This window comes from Taeniopygia guttata, chromosome 31 (genome assembly GCF_048771995.1).
Source record: "Taeniopygia guttata chromosome 31, bTaeGut7.mat, whole genome shotgun sequence".
Lineage (NCBI taxonomy): Eukaryota > Metazoa > Chordata > Aves > Passeriformes > Estrildidae > Taeniopygia > Taeniopygia guttata.
The window spans coordinates 3006793-3020807 of record NC_133056.1 but is presented as its reverse complement, the minus strand read 5'-3'; the positions used below and the strand labels follow the sequence as shown (position 1 = coordinate 3020807).

The 14015-nt window shown below is 45.4% G+C and overlaps 1 long non-coding RNA gene and 1 pseudogene across 1 annotated transcript in view; one reads left to right on the top strand and one right to left on the bottom strand.

Moving 5' to 3' along the window:
• Window positions 1-14015, bottom strand: part of LOC140681105 (uncharacterized) — a 399832-nt gene that overhangs the window by 38884 nt on the left and 346933 nt on the right. The gene's annotated exons all lie outside the window — the stretch shown is intronic.
• The window catches only part of LOC140681041 (nuclear pore membrane glycoprotein 210-like), a 67894-nt pseudogene that overhangs the window by 1306 nt on the left and 52573 nt on the right, over window positions 1-14015 (top strand).

Below are 14015 nucleotides of genomic sequence, written 5' to 3'. Positions count from 1 at the left end.
AGGATCTGCTCCAAGGCCTTCCCCGGAAGCAAGCTCAGGCTGCCAGGCCTATGGATCCTGGATCATCCTTCCCACCGAGCCTTCCCGTGCACGGCTCTTCCATTGGCACATCTGCGCTCAGCTGGGACTACTCTGCTCACCCAGGGCTGCTGGTAAAGGATGGAGAGCAGGCTGGCCAGGTCTTTCTCCAGCTCCTTCTGTGCTCTTGGGGAAGGTAGAACCTTCCACAGGAAAGCAACTGGTGCCACAAGGAGTGGGTGGCATCAGGCAGCTCTGGGGAAGCCCCTCAGGAATGATGTATCCTGAGGGAACACTGTTGGCCTTGACCTGTGGGCGCCTGCAAAAGCTTCAAATCAGCTGCCTCAGCTTCCAGGGCCTCTCTTGGCCAGCATCCTGACGTGGATGCAGGACAGCTGCCAGGCCCTGCTGGGACCCAGCGGGACAGGAGCGGCTGTCTCGTGTCCACGCAGCACCCGTGACACAGCCAGGGCCATCCCGAGAGCAGACAGACACTCACGGGCCAGCAGAGAGGAGCAAGGAGCCCTGGGCTCCTCTCAGGGTATCTCAGCTGGGCTCGCTCCACAACACGCCCCCATTTGAAGGCCTGCTGATGCCCAGCTGCCAGAAATGCCTACCCTGTGCTCTCCAAGATGCACAGGGAGAGCCAAGAAGCAGGACACCTCGGCAGGCAAACCGTCCAAGCCTTTTCTGAGGCCAGGCACACACCAAGATCAGCCAAGACTCGCCACCACGCTGCCTGGCCCACCCAGCCCAGTCTGTGCTGGCCCTGGGCCACAGCAGCTCCCAGCAAGCAGGAGGCAAATGCATATTGCCAAGAGATGCAACACAGCAGACGGGGAAGATGTGAAACGTGAGTGTGTAAAGGCCTTTCATTTCACAGCTCCCACAGAGACCTCTGGGGCTCACAGATGGACAGAGATGGTTCTGCTCACCCCTCTGTCCAAAGAGGGGGTAACACACGCTGCTGCAGGTGCTTGGGTTGGTCCCTGCAGGTCTAGGTGGATGCCAAACCTGCTCTTCACAGCTGTGCTATCCGGAGGAGCAATTCCCGAGCAGCTTTGTCACCCATCAGTGCTTGCTTTCATTGTTTTAATCCTTCAAAGGGCCCTTGTGAGCAGATCCCGGGCACACAGCGGGGGCTGTTCCGGGCTGGGTTCCTGAGCAGCTCCCGGCGCTGCCTCTCTCCCTCCCTGGCTCTGGGCTGGGACGGCCCCGGCACAGCCCGGGCACGGGGCTGAAGGGCCGGAGTCACTAGCAAGGGCTTTGGCTGCTGCAGCACTTCACTGGCTCTGCACTTACCCCTCAGATGTGCAGTGCTGCTAGCTCAGATTTACTTTCAAGAGGCTTGGTTTTTAATAACTCTTCAACTTTTGTTGTTGTTTTATCTTGACGGTTTTGGTACACTGGAAGGGAACGCTGGGCTCCACTAAGTAATACCCTGGGCCTGCTCCATGGGTTTCGGGGAAAGTTGATTGATTCCGTGGTGGAGAGAATGGTGAGCTTGCCTGCCCTGCCTCTGCCCTGGGCTTTCCCCATCCTCAGCCCATGCTTGCCTTGATGGGGTCCTTGAGGAGCTGCTGCCATCCGCTCTTCCCAAAGGCAGCGGCTGGGCACGCAGCAGGTGCCGGGTGAATTGCTGGGATCCGTGTGCTGACAGCTCCCCACCCGCAGGTCGTCCACGCGGCCGGAGGCGGCGAGCATCGAACCGCTGGGGCCGGCCGGCTGCCTCTGCTCGCAGAGAGCGCTGGTCCAGGCGCGCTCCTCGCAGCCCACGCGCCTCACCACCATCATCTCCGCCGAGGACACGCGTGAGTCTGAGCTAACCGCTGCTTCTCGTGCCCGTCCTGCCGTGCTCCACCAGCAAAGCTGAGATCTGGAGCTGCACAGGCACATTTCACTTCCTATGCACAGTCTTTTAGGCTTTCCATCACCGTGGAAAAGTAAAAAGTTTTAACTTCTGTTTGCCTCAGATAAGTGTTAATTACTTTAATGATACACCCAGGAAAAAATGTAATTCTTAAAACCCCCACCCCCAAAAATCCACCAATAGAGGGGGTGATTGAAATATAAAAAAGTGTTTAATAAAAATGACTAGCGCAAATTCAGATACCTAGTATTTGAAAAGCTGGAAGTTGCTTTTGTGTCTGTCATACAATATACCTGGTTAGTTTTTATAGTGAGAGAGAGGCAAAGCCGGATGGCCAATTAAATGTCGTGCAGTCACTAACTGAAGGAGTTTATGGGCCTTTATTGTCTGTGGGTAAAAGTCATCTCTGGGACATAAGAGCACTGTAGCAACTCTGCATAAGCACTCCCAGACAACACCTGTACCTGTCAGTGTAAATGGAGATCAGAGTTTCTGCAGATTTATTCTGCAGTTCAGTGAGGAAGGGAACTGTTTTTCTTGCTTTCTGAGCCACTGTTTGACCATGAGTTTCTTCATGAAAGTCATGACCAAGTTTCGGTTCCTTCAGTGTCAGTGCCTTGTGTCACTGGCTAAATTTGAGGTGCATCTTAACTTATCATTGTTCTTGATGAGCACATCCAGTGTTGTGCTTTCTTGTGCTCTTTCTGATGTCTCTTCAAGTGCCTGGACAAGTGCTTCGCTGTGATGCCATTGTTGATTTAATTCATGGCATTCAAGTTGTGTCCACAATGAGAGAGCTCTACCTTGAGGATTCACCGCTGGAACTCAAAATTCATGCTTTGGATTCAGAAGGTAAGAGATCTGCTTGTAGGAAATTAAATAGATATTGAAAGTTCTAACTGTCTGATACATGCACTAGCTTTATTTGTCACACTGTTGATTGTTTGAAGCCAAGTGGAGAATTTTAAGGAGTTTCTCTGGATCATACCTGGTGAAGTTGTCTGTTCCTTTTTTTCTTTTGAGCTGAAGTAGTCTAAAGAATTTTGCAAAAGGATGTTTTTGTGAACAGTCAGGTATCTGACAGGAGGTTCCGAGGTGATGTTTGAGACCAACCACCTATTGCTCAATCTGTTTAACTACTACACAAACACTTCTGGGACACACCATTTAGGCTTACAAGAGTCAGTGCATTTGTGAATGCATTTGTTATTTAATAGGAGCAGAAAACTTCTGCTTTTTGTAGCATCAGAAAAAGAGCCATGATCTGATATGAATTCCATGCTTACAACAATCAAGTTTTGTGCACACACAACACTCCAAGCAAGGGAGTTTTAGAACAGCTACTGAAGGGGAATAATGTGTCAAGCTGCTATAAAAGGTGGAATTAACTGTTTTGGTTACTGTGCCCATCCCACCTGTGTTTGTAAAGTGTGAATGTCTGGTGAAGTATGGTAATATGGTGATATGTTAATAATGAAAAGTAAATTTGTTTTTGTCCTATGTGCAGTGCTGGATTTGTGGCTTGGTGTTGTGCAGATTCAAGGGTACTTCATGGTTCTTCTTGTAGGGATAAAATAGAGAAATTTCCCAGGGAAATAGGTCATGGTTTATGTTCCAGGAAGACTCTATGCTCGTTCTCTGTTTATATTTTAATCTGGTTGTTTGATTTGTAGGAAACACTTTCAGCACTTTGGCAGGGTTGGTGTTTGATTGGACATTGGTGAAGGACCCAGAGCCTGATGGCTTCTCAGATTCCCACAACACTTTACGGTAAAGTAATTTCCTTTGGTCTCAAAAGTTGGTTCAGTCTGATGCGTAAAAAATACTTCCCCACATCTAGCCAGTTTACTGAACTGGTGCCTAAAATGATAATGTTAAGGGTCAGTTGTTTCAGTTTGGGTTTTTTTAACCTACTCAGCAGCCTGGGCACATCCCATGCATCTCCTGTAACACACCTCTGCCTGTTTATTTGTCTGTGTCCTTCTGTAATCAGATTGTGCATGTGCTCTGAGAAAGGAAGAAGGGAAATGACCCTCCTCTTCATTTTCTTTTTTTTCCTCTTTCCCTGGTAAAAATTACTAGTTAAGCTCCTGCATAATTTAGATTTGTTTGTTTTCCGCACTGTCCCTCTAGAGAAGATTTATCACCTTATTCATTTTTAATTATGAAATAGGTTAAAGGAAATGCTGAGGAAGTTAAAGAAATTAAAACAATACACATTTTAAAATGGCTCCAGTGTTCACCTGTGTTTTACTGTGATGGAATTTTTGACATTTGTTTTGGTGTGTGAAGGAAGCTGAAATTAAAATGAAAGGTAGAAATCTTCTCATCTCTCTATTGCTTATTAAGTTCTGAGGTGTTATTTTATTTGTATGTCCTATTCTCAGTGCATTCCTGGTTTTCACACAAGATATCCAAAGCTGTGGAATGTGAAAACCATGTACTTGATTAAATATTTGAAAGATTTTTCCCTCTGTATTTCAGACTCAGGGTGGAAGTGGCAACTTCAGCTGGTCCTGTTCTAACCAGGCAGTAGCCACAGTGACAGTCAAAGGAGTGCTGAGCACGGGGAGCGATGCTGGGGTCAGCATTATTCAGGCGTTCGACGTGCGGAATCCGCTGCTGTATGGCGAAATGAAGGCAAGAGATTCATTGTTCAGTGATTGTTCTTGAATGTGGCTTTTGGAAACAGCAAAGGCACTGAGAATGCCATAGGCAATCCCCTTCCACTTCCTGCCCTGTGGCAGGTTAAGTGATTTGTTTCACTTTGTGCTTTAGGGAATCCAACCCTGTTCAGTGCATTAACTTGACTCCCATTTTTGCCCCTTCCTGATTTCCTTGGCAAGCCTTTTTTCCTGCTGGAAGTTTTAAGTGCAAGAAGGAAATGGTAATTAACTCCTGGCCTGGCCATCTAGGCAGACAAGCCAAACTAAAAATTCATTCTGTAGGGTGATAGGTGGGTGTTCTCCCTTGATACCAAAGGGTGACAGTTGTTATCGGGATGTACAAGGAAATTTCTGTCTGGAGAAGTACCTGAACTGAGCACCATGCTGCAGACAGACTGCAAATACCCGAGTTGGCCAAGAAAAAACAGTACTTTGGGAAAATTAGGAGAAAATGGCAATAAAAAACATAGCTCCCAAGAGGGATTTTGTGGTGTCTCTGTAGACCATCCCCTGTTTTAGGTCATTGTGGTCAGTGTATGTGGTTTGGAGTGAGGAGAATGCTGGAACAGTACATCGGGTGGCCCCAAAGGGAGGGGTGTGACATTAATTAAAATCTGTTCAGAATTTAGCTTACACACTCGCTCTGAAATAATTCCCTGAACAGCCTAAGATGCTGCTTTTTAGCAGCGCAACAGTTACCAGCTGGAGACACAGGGAGGAAGATTTTTTCAGCTTAAACTTCTTATCCTCAAACATAAGTCAAAGCCTGAAGACAGCAAGAAACCTTCTGACCATGCGAGCTTTCAGAGCAGTGTATTGCACAATCTGAATAGGTTATTTTTGAATGCTTTTTTTAATGTGTTAGGAGCTGATTTCTGTGTGGAACAGCTCTTCAGAGTTCTGTTTACTGACCTCAGTTTTTAGTAGTAGTAGTTTTAGGAGTAGTTAATACACACAGATTACAGCTTTAATTCTGTCCCATACAGTTTGGTATCCTGAAGCCATTTGCAGAAGATTAAGTAGTTAAGATCCTAACACAAGACCTTAACTTAAGATCCTTAACTTAAGTAGTTAAGATCCTGCAAATAAAAGCTGTGATAGCTATGAAATCTCTGGTCTGAGGTAGATTCTTTAATGGACGCTAAACCTCTCCCAGCTGGTGATGATACCCCCTGGCGATAGCACACACAGTCCACGCTTCAAAGTCAGTAAAGCAGAAGAGAGAATGACAGGAGCAGCAGTAAAAGGGAAGCTCACCAAGCTGCTGTGGGTTTGGGCTGGCGTGGAGCAGAGCAGTGACCCAGCCTGTCCCTGTTCCTTCCCTGCAGGTGTACGTGAGCAAGCCCAGCACCATGGAGTTCACTTCCTGCCAGGTGAAGGCACACGTGGGCAGGTGCTGGAGCTGCCCCTGAGGATCAGTGGCCGGACCAGCGTGGACAGGGGCGAGCTGGTCCCCCTGAGCGACTGCTCACAGCTGGAGCTGGGGGTGGAGCTGGAGAACCCTGGCGTGTTCAGCCCACTTGAAGGTGCTTTAACTCCCTCCCTGGTTTGGAAGTTAAATTGGTGACAGGTCACACCTCTCCCAAGTCACCCTTTTCCCTTAAATCACTGATTCATAGTTCTGTACAGTATCCCCACAGAACTGCCAACCTCAGAGGGGAGGGTAACCGAGTAGTTTTATTTTGAGGATAGATTTGCTTTTTTATGCAGAATGGTTTGAGTTGGAGAGACCTTAAAAGTTCTTCCAGCCCCACCCTCTGCAATGGGCAAGGACACATTTCACCTGTCCCAGGCTGCTCCAAGGCTTGTCCAGCCTGGCCTTGGCCACTTTCAGGGATCCAGGGGTAGCCACAGCTTCTCTGGGCACCCTGTGCCAGAGCCCTACCACTCTCTCAGCCAAGAATTCTTTCCCAGTATCCTATCTAAACCTGTTCTCTTTCAGTTTGATGCCATTCTCCCTTGTCCTGTCCCTACATATCTTTGTAAAAAGTTCTCTCCATCTTTCTGGTAGGCAGCCTTCAAACAGCTGTGTTGAATTTGATGAACATGCCTGGGCATTTCTTTGCAAATAAGCTCTTGTATATTTTTAATTTATCTGACAGGAAGACTTAAGCCAACTGCTGATTTTTGCAGTGGAGTAGACTGAAGGCTGAATTTCAGGGGTACACCAGGCTGGTGGTTGTGTACACCCACGGGCACGTGCGCCTCAGTGCCAGCATCGCCATCGCCGCTTATCTCCCGCTGAGAGTGAGTCTGCTTCCTCTGCTCCTGGAGAGATCCAGGATCCAGCACTGAAGCACCTTTACATGACAGGGAGCAGGTTATGCAAGGAATAGGTTTGAAAAACTGAGGTGGGTGGGTTTACATTCCACCACTGGCTGGTTCAGTGAAGAAAATAAGAAAGAAGCTGAGTCCAGGGTCAGTAGATGGAAATACAGAAGAGGCTGCTTTCTTATTTTCTTGCCTCATCTGCAGAAGCCTAGCACTGACTGCAGGCTGAAGTTTTGAGTATTTCACCATAGCTTTCCCTCAATATGGAAAAAATGTTAGTGCAAATACTACAGATTTGTGTTTATAATGAATGTAATGTGATGTTGTGAAACAGAAACTGGAAAGGTTTTTGTGCACTAAATGTCAGGTTAACTGCTGTGGTGGTGAACAGCACAGGCTGTCCCAGGGATGCACATCAGTGCAGAATTTGTTAGACAGGTTTGAAGTAAAAATTGTGTAGGAGAATAACTACATACACAGAATTGTTCTGGAGAGAGCACTGGCAAGTAAAAGTACAATTTGATGTAATTTCATCCATTTTAAATACTTCTTTAAAAGTATAGCAGAATACTATCTCTCAGTGCTCAGAAAAATATATTAAGGATCTCCCTTTTGCTGTAATTCTTCATGAGAGAGATGTGATTAAAATGCAGCTAAAACTTGTCTTTGGATCCGTTGCTTCCTTTGAATCTAATCCAGCTGGACAGAATCCTTGTGGATTTTGGTGCAGCTCTGTTTTTCACTAAGTGTGCTGACAAACCACTGCATGGGAGAAATCACAGCCTTATCCAAGTAGAGCTATTCCATTCAGAAGGAGGTTTATTTTGCAGAGCACAACCAAACAGTGTACATAGATGATTAATTTTCAATTAATTAATTGATTACAGGCTATCGATCCACCATCAGTCGCTTTAGTGACTTTGGGTTCCTCTAAGGATATGTTGTTTGAAGGAGGACCGAGGCCATGGGTCCAAGAACCTTCCAAGTTCTTCAGGAACGTTGCTGCTGAGGATGCAGAAAGCATTGCCTCCTCTTTACTTGAACTTCCCACACCTCGAAACAGCAACCAGCACCGGGTTAGGGTGCTGTGCAGGAGCCTGGGAGAGCAGGTGAGTGCCAGAAGGGCTTGCTGTTGCCCTCCATCAGGTGCTGAGAACTGCCTCCAGACAGATTTATGGTGCCATATGCCTGTTATGTAGCTAGATGCTTTTATAATGAGCCAGTAAAGAATTTGGCTAAGTACCTTGTTTATGCATTTTGATGCAGATTTTAGAGTGAGCATTTCACAACATTACATTAAAAGTGGTTTATGATGGGTTTTTTGCAGTATAAACCCAAGTTGTGGAAGCCTTATGTTGTGGGATGCATTGAACATCCTAATGAGTGCAGTTCATTTTACATGAACAGGATCAGAGCAGAAGGTTACTGAGCAGGCTGACTCCTCTGTCTGACCTGCTCCTCTTAACTGTGTTACCTTCCAGTGTAATTCTGTTTATTCTAACAAATGGCAGCCCCAGGAATTGACTGTTCTACTCTCTGTGCAGCCTTGGTGAGCATGACTGTGCTCATTTTCCACTTGGTTTTGTTCTCTGCAACATACAGTAGTGATTTCTCCTGCTTTATTCACCCTCCTCAGCCCATGAAGCTTTTAGCTTCAGTATAGTATTCTTCTGCAATTCTGCAAGGCTTAAGCATTTTGGTTGGGCTGCCAAGTTCCACTGATTTCCTCAGTGGACACTTTGCAAAGTGGAGCTGTTCCTGTCAGTGCAGACTCCAAAGGAACGGGCCTTGGTGTTGATGTGCAGGTCTGTGCAAGGCTGGCTGTCCCCAGCACATCACACCTGCGTGGCTCTGCCCAGCACCAGTGCGTGGGGGGATGGGGCACCAGTAATGTGAAATACTCTGTGGGCCAGGTTCTTCTCAGCTTGGCCCAGGTGTGGCATCTGCTTAGTAAATTCTTTGAGAGGTGATCTTTTTTGCCACTTGGTTCTTGACTTTTCTGTGAGGTTTCCACTCTTCTCATGTTGGGAAAGCATGGTGCAGATGTATGTCCCCTGAAAAATTTGAGTATGGCTTAATGAGAATTACCGCAGAGACACAGTTACTTTGCTGCTGAAGTTATTTGCGATATTTGGTTGTGTTTCTTTTTTTTTTTCTCTCTCTTAGAAATCGAGCTGTAATATGGATACTTGATGTTCTACAATAATTTTGTAGTTCACTGTGCTCTGCTTTGTTAAACCAGTATTATATATTCTTTCTTATTTTTCGAAATAATTAGTAAAGAGGCTGCTCTAAACTTTGCCTTGAGTTCAGAGAACACTGGCATATTCTTAAGTTCTATTCTCTGTTTTTAAATTTCGGAGGACTCTGTAGATGCCAGTCCTGCTGCACTTTGTGGGCTCATGAATGTGTTGTTTTTTTCAAATGAGGTGACCTGGGTGCATTTTTCAAGTACATCAGCAATGGGCTGCTCTGTTCTGCTTTCAAACCTGCCCATTCTCCTTTCTTGCAGCCAAAAACACAAACAAAAACCTAGTAGATGGGATATTAAGATGTCTTGACTGTTGTTCCATGTTTAAGTGGAACGCCCTATTATGTCATTAGGGAAAGATCACATCCTTTCCACATCAAGGAAATAATTCTAGTAATGAGGTGAAATGGGTACAGAGTACTGACTTCCTCTAGAAATCTTTTTCCTTTTCTGAGCTAATGTTGCTATGAGTGAGTGATTAAAGCTGCATTTGATCCAGTATTCATGTACTTACACTTAAGGAAGAATTTCTTTTGGTGGCCTGCTAAGAAGCATGAAAAGATGAGCTAGAGCTAGAACACTTTGTGCATTTTCCTTATGATTCTGTATGATTTGGGCCCGTGGCTCAGAGTTAATACCCTGTCTGTGCTTGTCAGACATCATTCACTGATCCTGCAGTGCTGGGCCCTTGTCCTCTGCCTTGGCCAGGGGTGCAGAACAGAGCAGCCCTGAGGATGCCCTTCCCTGTGCTGACTGACTGAGGCCTCTGGATCTTGTGGGCATCTCATCCCTCAGCCTGTGCTCTGAGCTTTGGTTGCCTGCTTTAAACATCCTCCCTGCACACACAGGACTCTGGCAGTGTTGTGCCTCTTTCTGTAACTGCTAACATTGTTCTTGCAGCACGAGGCTGTGCTCCCAGGGCCTGCCACCATTGAAGTGATGCTTGTGGAAGATGTGAAAGTGAGCCCCACTGGGCTCTCCATCTACAACCACCCTGACATCCAGGTGAGGAGTTACTCTGCTGCTTTCCAGCTGCAGGGAGGAAAACATCACACATTACAGGGGGTGTGTGAGGAGACAGCTTTACTGGAAAGATACAATCTTAATTCAGGATGCTTTTCTGGTTTTGCAGGCAGAACTTCTTCTCCAACAAGGTTCTGGATATTTTTTCATTAATACCAGTGTGCCAAATATTGTAAGAGTGACACATGAAGAGACTCAAGGCATTGCTTTGGTGAGTGCAGTATTTTGTGGTTTTACACCTTTTTGCCAACCAGGTTATTGTTCTGCAGCTTCAGCACTCCTGGGCATTTTGCAGCAGGTGTGAATAGGGAGGCAGTAGCTGCATTTTGGATGTGTTTGCCTGTCACGGTTGTGCTTCAGGCAGGGGATCTTTGCACTGGCACTTTCTGCTCTAGTCTCAGGTACAGGAAATTGTTTCTTTACAGCTTTGATGCACTTGTGTTCCCTGTATAAGGTAAAAGCCAGTTCCAAGTACTTCACCCATTACAACTTTGTAGTAAAATGTTCCTGATTTCACAAACACACCACAAAGAGTAACATGACAGAATTATTCAGAAGCTACCCATAAGATTAATTGGTTTCCAAAGTAATACTGGAGTATTTGCTGTGGGCCAGTAGTTCTGAAGGTTTCAAATTCTTCTATCCTACAGTGTTGTTTCAGTGTATTTTAAAATCACAGTATTGCATCCTGGTTTTGTGAATGAATATTTATTACAGAGTTTATTCTGATCTCCATATGAAGTTTCTAATGCACTTTTCCACTAGAAGATGCCAATAAAGTGCAAGTGTGCTTGACTTCATCAGGCCTGGGATATGAAATGCATTCTGCAGTGAACACCAATAAAACACTGTGTTTGCATTGCTGCTTTCATTAGGAAAGAACTTGAAACAAAACAAGTTGCTCTAAAGAGTGGTTTTTATAAATGTATCAATTACAGGTTTGTCTTTTAAAAAGTAATGCTGATAAAGTTGTGAAATAATGATAACTAAGGTGGAAATTAGAATATCAAAAGAATTGATGGAACATCTTAATTGTCTCTAACTATTTTAAGTGTGAGGTGGGAATATTTTTTCCAACTAGGCACAGAGGTGAGAAAAAAAGTAAAAGAGATGAGGAGGTTTTTGTACATAGTACACTGTTCAAACTCTTAATAGTTTTTTAGTCCGGTCTCCCTGATGGGTTTAACTGATGTCCATGAGATAGGTTCAGTGCTCTTGTCTGGAATTCAGGAGTGGAACAGTGACAGCAAGACAGGCTTTGTGAAGTGTGGGAAGAGATTTAACTGCCTGTCAGATTAAAGGAGAGAGAAGTCCACATTAAACACATTTTTTAAAAAACGCAACCCCACACACATTTGGCAGGTTTGTTAGCCCTGTGTGCTGTGCTTGGGTTCCATCCCAGTACAAGCCCTGGGTTTTTCCATGGAAGCAGCAGAATGGCCTGGGAAATCAGCAGGCTCTGTAAGGCTGCTGCCATGGCAGGTACCAGTGCAGCCAAGTTGACAGAGGATGAGTTGGCAGTAAACTCTTGTGAGAAACTAAATTCAAGTTATGTGGAGCAGTGATTCTCAGACTCTTCAGTGGGACTGCCAAGGAGGAATTCTGTAGCTCTCCCTCTGGTTTTGACACAGCAGCTTCTCTGGGCATGGGTGGGTGGTAGCAGGGGAAGAGTGAAGAGTGGTCACCAGTGCAATATCCCTGGATACTGGGAGCCACTGGGCACATAATGGGAGAGGAGAACAGCAGAGTTTGCTGAGACAGGAAGAGTTTTAAGAGTTGCAGTAGCCCTGTTTGCCCTTTTCCCTGTTTGCTTTCTCTGGTCTCCCAGCCCAGCTGAGCTCCATTCCAGCTCCCTCCCTGTGCCACTTCCCCTGCCCTGCTGCCCAGCCCCTGTGTTAGCCACCCTCTCTGGGAACTGCTGCTGTTCTGGAAGCTGACCTTTATTAAAACTTCACATCCCTTTCTATTTTGAGGCAGAAACAGGAGTAGTGCCCTCACAGAACAAAATGTCAGCTTTCCCCACTGCTCTGCTGCTGGCTCCTGTGGTGCTGCTGGGCAGAGCTGAGAGTTCACTGAGCTCCTGTGCACTGGGGGGCCTGTCCATCTCCCCTTGTTCAGAGTCCAGAGCACACAGCAGGACACCCGACTTCACTGCTCCCTGGCCAAAGGGAGCAGAACAGCTGGGATTGTCCTGAGGTCTGTGACAAGGTCAGGGAGTTGCAGGAGAACTGCAGAGCTGATGTGAGGAGCAAGGTGTGGCTGCATGGCCTTGGCAGAGGGGACTTTGGGATGGGTGCTTAGTTCTGAAGGCTTGTGTTTGGGACCAGAGGTCTCTCTCTTCATTGTTTTATTCTCTTTATCTGTTAAGTGTAACATTCTCGTTCTTTAAAAAAAATGTAATAATAGTTTTATTAAAGAAACACCTGATCTGTCAATTGTCCTCTTACTTGCCAGGATTTACCACCAGGTTTTGGCTACTCAGATGAGAAGCAGTGACAGTAGAGTACAAACCTTACAGGAAGCAATACCAGTGCTTTACAGGCATAATTTTTGTTCTCACTTTTTTTTTTTTTTCCTTATCACTTTGGTTTTCACTCTAAGAAAATTTTGTTGCTCTAAATGATTTGTGTGTTTTTTCTCCTGAGGCAGGAGGGTAACAGGATGCCAGACTGTTCCAGATGAAGAGCTGTTAATTCACTTGGTGCCTGGGGGCTGTTTGCACTAGCTCAGTAGCTTAATACTTTTTACATACATTTTAGAGCTTGATTTTTATTTTGGTGGAAGAATTCTCCTTGTGTAAGCTTGGAGATTTCTGCATCCAACTGCTTCTGCCCTGAAAGTGATACAAATTTTATCCTGTGAACAAGAGACAAAAGAAGTGCTATAAGGCAGTTTTCTTTTGGCATTGCAGGTGCAGCCTCTGCTCCCAGGATCAGTGACTGTAATGATTCAAGACCTGTGTCTGGCTTTCCCTGCCCCAGCTGAAGCTGAAATTCATGTGTCTGATATCCAGGAATTCACGTGTAAGTTGTTGGCAAGGTCAGTGCCTTGGAAGCAGCATTAGGAGCTGATCCAGCCTGCCCTGACTCCTGTGCTGCTGGTCCTGAGCACAGAGATCACACATGGACAAGATGCTACAACAGAGAAACAACTGCAACCTCCCTGTGTCTCTGTTTCTCCCTCCCAAATTTATCCCTTCAGGTTATAAGGGTCTCAGGGTATCAGGTATCTGTTCCTGTTCTGTGTGGCAGAAATCTCAGCTTTTGCATTTACATAATAATATTAATCCCTAATTTATATGGACATGCTCATTTACATTTCCTCCTGTTTAAAGTGCATGTGAGCAATTCTTTTAGGAGTAGGTTTTGCCCCAGGGTAATTTTCCATATGTCAGGCTTCAAAACTGAACAGAAGAAAGTCCAGCTCATTGCTCTTGCCAGCTTGGATGCACCTTAAACAAAAGAAGTGTTGATATTTCTAGATGTTTTAATTATGCCCTTGCCAGCTGAAGGACCTGAGTTCATTCATTTCATCTGACACTAACTCCAGCTGGCAGGGATTAGTGTTTAAAATCAGTGCTAGTCTAACCTTGGGGCTCTAACTCCACTAGCCTACTACAAGTATAATACAAAATCAAGTGAAAATTTTTATGCGAATAAATAAGAGTGGTGTGAATGCAGAATGACTGGATATATCTGTTTCAGGTGGAGATTGGAAAAACAGTTAAAGCTTATGTCAGAGTTCTGGATGACTCAAAGAAACCTTTTCTGGCAAAATACTTCCCTGTCATGGATCTCAGTCTCAAAGCAGCATCTCAGTTTGTCTCACTTGTGTAAGTTAATGGACTTTTGAAATTAATCTGTGAATAAGAATTGGCAAAAAATGAATAAAGATATGAGGTTAAAGGCATGGTAAT